This window comes from Rhinopithecus roxellana, chromosome 8 (assembly GCF_007565055.1).
Source record: "Rhinopithecus roxellana isolate Shanxi Qingling chromosome 8, ASM756505v1, whole genome shotgun sequence".
NCBI lineage: Eukaryota > Metazoa > Chordata > Mammalia > Primates > Cercopithecidae > Rhinopithecus > Rhinopithecus roxellana.
Window position 1 is genome coordinate 90,988,292 of NC_044556.1, and position 4,881 is coordinate 90,993,172.

Here is a 4,881-nt window from a genome sequence, read left to right on the forward strand (position 1 = left end):
GAAGTATGTGGAAAGTTTAATCTAACTAATTGCTGCCTAGAAATCGATGACAATAGAAAAGCTATTACCCAAATGACTGCAAGAATGAGAAAATTAGCCCATGCTCCAGTCCAGACCTGGAAAGGGTGGACTCCTGATTCCATCGTTGGAGGCCGGTTCACCTCTTTCAGTGGATTCGAAACATTAACAGGAGTAGTTCCAGTCATACTAGGAGGTTGCTTGATACTTCCTTGTCTTTTACCCCTCCTGGTTAGGAGCATTAAATCAACTATAGAGGCAATTGTAGCTAAGCAGACTACCACTCAGCTAATGGCTCTGTGTAAATATCAGCCTGTTCCTAAAAAAGAAAAACTGTTCTTTCAAACAGAATCAAGTAATAGTGATGCTTTCTATTTAAATCTTGTTTATAAAAAGCATCAAAGGGGAAAACTGAGGCAGAAATTTGAAAATAATGACAATAAGTACTACATTCATTCACTCCAAGGAAAGTAACAGACAATGCTTTAAGAAGGTCAGTGACCTAGTCTGAGAAGTAAAAGCCAAGGCCCAGAATGGTTTAAAAAAAAAAAAAAAGAACAAGTTTTCCTCTACCTAGCAAGCTCGCTTCAGCGCGGTGGCTCAAGCCTGTAATCCCAGCACTTTGGGAGGCCAAGACGGGCGGATCACGAGGTCAGTAGATCGAGACCATCCTCGCTAACACGGTGAAGCCCCGTCTCTACTAAAAAATACAAAAATGTAGCCGGGCGAGGTGGCGGACGCCTGTAGTCCCAGCTACTCAGGAGGCTGACGCAGGAGAATGGTGTAAACCCGGGAGGCGGAGCTTGCAGTGAGCTGAGATCCAGCCACTGCACTCCAGCCCGGGCGACAGAGCAAGACTCCGTCTCAAAAAAAAAAAAAAAAAAAAAGATAACGCTGTCCCTGAAGTCAAAACCAAAGGAATAGGCCCTAGACACCCCTCCTCTGGAGCAAGCGTGAAGGAAAAAAAAAAAAAAAAAAAAAAAAGACAAATTATTTAGACAGTTCTTGTTTTTTCTTTCGAAGCAGCTACAAAACCACAAGTTATGTCAAGTCATCAGTTATGCTATAGATTACGTGACCTGTCAATATATGATTTACTGCCTTTGTTTTGCTCTTGTATGCTAGCCTTTATAAGCCAGACTCTGTTTTTGTTCAACGCTCAGCTTTTTGAATGGGGATCCACTGAACCAGTGTGTACCTTAATAGAAACATCCTCCTGTTTTCCCATATCGGTCTCTCTGGTCCCCAGTTTCCCACAGCAGAAATACCGGGTGCTGAAGGCATTTTGGCTTCCTGCTTCCTCCCTGTTTACCCCTTTTATCGCCCTGCTTCCCAACCCCCCCCCAACTCTGCTCCCCTTTTTCTGCAGGCCTGCGTCCCCGCCGCAGCCCGGGACCTCCTCATGGGTGTCCACAATTGCAGCACCACTAGGTAGCAGCATCCCACCTCTTCCGCCTCGCCGCCGCCGCTGCAGCAGGAGCCTGGCTCGCTGCGCGGGGAGAGGCGGGCCCGGCCGGACCTCAAAGACGCAGGGGCGGGCTCCTTGCAGTCCTGGGAGGTTCTCGCTCCCGGGACCCCCAGGCAATTCAATTCATTCATCCGGCGCGGCATCTACAGTCCAAGCTGGGGGAAGGGGCGGGCAGGGGCAGCGGGTCCCACAGATGCCATCCAAGACCTCCGCTCCAGAATGCTGCTTTTCCCCGGGGGAGGACATTACCTTCGCCAGTCAGCAGGAAAGCCGTAACTGTACACTCGGAATCCCATTGCCAACAACTTCGTGTAAACTCCAGTCCCAAGGACACGAGAGAGACCCAGGCCTCAGGCCCCATGGGCACTCTCAGCGTCAGGGCTCTCGCCAGACGGACCAGGAGAGTCTACAAATCTCGGGGCCCACTGCAACAAGTGGACAGGAAGGAGCAAACAAAGGAAAAACCCTACGAAACGCACCTCCAACGCAACCAACCAATCCAAGAAAAAACACGTCTCAGGGCTCCATTGGCCCACCCTGGTGGGCGGCCCTGCCACCCTGTTCTGGCCCAGCTCAAGCACCCTCCACCCTACCCCGGCCTGCTCAAAGGGGCCCTGTCTACCAGAGCAGAAGACTCCCTCTCTAGGTCCCTCACCCTCTCTCTTTCTCTTCTTCCACTCTCTCTCCCCCCTCCCTCACCCTGTCTCTCTCTCTATGGCTTGAAGAGCGCTTTCTCTCCAAGGCTCTATCGCTTTCACTCCCTAGCTTCCTCACCCTCTGTCTTTCTCTTCTTCCCCCTCCACCTCTCCACCTCGCGCGCTCTCTCTGTCTCCCCGCCATGTCTCTCTATCGCTGTCTCTCTCTCCCTCCGTTTCTCTCTCTCCATCCCTCTCGCTCTTGCTCTCCTTCAAGCTGTGTGTGTGGCCGCGCGCTTGCTCCCCTGTGTGAATGGGTGGTTTTGCTCATGGTGGTCGTGAGTTGTGTCTGGGTGTCCCTCAGCCCTTCTCTCCCAGGATCAGGCTGCCGGCTTTGGTGCCAGCGCGGGACAAAGCAGAACCCACCTGGCCCCCTTGTTGCCCACAGGCTGGGTCCTCGTCGGGACAGGGGACGGGGGTGAAGGCGTTGTGAGAAAGAGCGCCTGCAGGACTGGGTCGGCTGATTGCCCTTTGGCAGCCCTGGAGGCTCTGGGTGGGTGGGGCAAGAGGGGGCCTTGCAGGAGGGGTGGCGAGGGATTCAAAACAATCCCTCAATGCTAAGGCAGAGTACAGGAGGGGATACCAGGACCCTGGGCCCTGGGCCCTGGGCCCTGACGCCTCGGAGCACACCCGGTCCTGAGCAGGCCGGATATGGTGGAAGCTCGGGAGCTCGGGAGCTGGGGGAAGGCCTGGAGCTTCGGCTGAAGGGAGGCCACCTCCAGAGCCCGAAGCCTGTAGGGGAGACAGAGGCCTCTGGCGCCCCCGCCCGGCAGAAGGTCGGCGCTGTGGCGGTCTCGCGCTTGGCCTGGCCACCGGCTACTGCGGGAGGCTCTCGGAGGCCAGCTGAAGGCGCAGCGAGGCGGCGGACCGTGCTCGCACGTAGATGGGGAGAGCGGCCGGTAGAGGGGGACAGCGGACTAGCCCGGCCGCTGTCGAGCAGCTCAGGGATACTTGATCCCAGCCCTGTGGATCCGGGGTTGCCGGGATGTCTGGAGTCCGGCGCGCAAGACTGAGTGGAGCTCTTGGGGCTGCCAGGCGTCTATGGCCAGACCACCCTGAACGCGCCCGATCTCGTCTTATCTCTGGAAGCTAAGTAGGGTCAGGCCTGGTTAGTACTTAACTGGGAGACCGCCTGGAAATACTGGGTACTGTAGGCTTTTTGGCTTCCCGCTCTCTCCCTCTTTCCCCCTTTTATCGCGTTGCTTCCCAACCGCCCCCTGACTCTGCTCCTCCTTTTTCACCCGCCTGCGCCACCGCGGTACCCCGGGACCTCCTCATGGGGCATCCGCCACTGCAGCACCGTCAGTTAGCAGCTTCCCACCCCTTCTGCCTGGCAGCCACTCCATCAGTAGCCCAGTTCGCTGCTCGGGGCGGGGCGGACCGGGTCCAACCTCAAAGGCTCAGGGGCTGGGTTCCCTGCCGTCCCGGGTGTCTTCCCTCTCCCGGGACGCCCAGGGAATTCAATTCACTCATCCGGCGCCGCTGTCACCGTCCAAGCCGGGGGAAGGGGCGGGGAAGCGGGCCCCACAAGACACCAGACAAGACCTCGGCTCCAGAACGCATGGGCTGCTTTCCCCAGGGAAAAGACATTGCCTTCGCCAGCCACCAGGAAAACCGTCGCTGTGCACTCGGAATCCCTTTGCTACCAACTTCTATAAACTCCAGTCCCAAGGACAGTAGACAGACCCAGGCCTCGCCCCGTGGGCATGCTCGGCGCCACAGCTCTCGCTAGAGGGACGGGTGCACTCTACAAATCTCGGGGCCCACTGCCCCAAGAGGACAGGGAGGAACCAACAAAGGAAAAGCCCTACGAAATGGACCACCAAAGCAACCAATCCAACAAAAAATACGTCTCAGGGCTCCTTTGGATCACTCCGTTAGCCCTTCCACCCTGTTCTGGCCCAGCCCAAGCCCCCTCCACCCTACCCCAGCCTGCTTAAAGGGGCCCTGTCTACCGGAGCAGAACGCTCCCTCTCCAAGGCTCTCGGGCTCTCTCGGTCCCTCACCCTCTCTCTTCTTCTTTCCCCTCCACCTCGTGCTCTTTCTGTCGCCTGCGCTCTCTCTCTCTCTCTCTCTCTCTCTCTCTCTCTTTCCTCCTCTCTCCTGACTCACTGTCTCTCTATCACTGTCTCTCCCTCTCCCTCCGTTTCTATGTCTCCATCCCTCTCTCTTGCTCTCATTCAAGCTGTGTGTGTCTGTGTCTTTGTGTGTCTGTGTGTGGGTATCTGTTTGCAGGACGGGCGGCAAGGGATCCAAAACAATCCCTCAGCACTAAGGTGGAGGACCGGAGGGCCTGAGCACTGACGCCCTGTCCTGAGCGGCCAGATGTGGTGGAAGCTCGGGAGCTCGGGAGGCAGGGGAAGGCCTGGAGCGTTGGCGGAAGGGAGGCCGCCCTGAGAGCCCGAAGCCTGGGCAGAGGACGGAGGCCTCTGACGCCACGGTTCGGCAGCAGAGCGGCGCCGTGGTGTTCGGGGGACTTGGCTGCCAGCTACTGCCGGAGGCTCTAGGAGGCCGACGGAAGGCGCAGCTCGGCGGCCCGCGGTGCTCAGGCGTAGAGGGGGAGAGCAGCCCATCCTGGACGCGGGCGAGCGGCTCTGGGGTCCCCCATCCGAGCCCCGAGCCCCCGGGGTGGCGGGGACGCCTGGAGTCTGGCACGCGTGATTGGACCCAGTTCTTGGGGCGGCCAGGCGCCACTGTCAG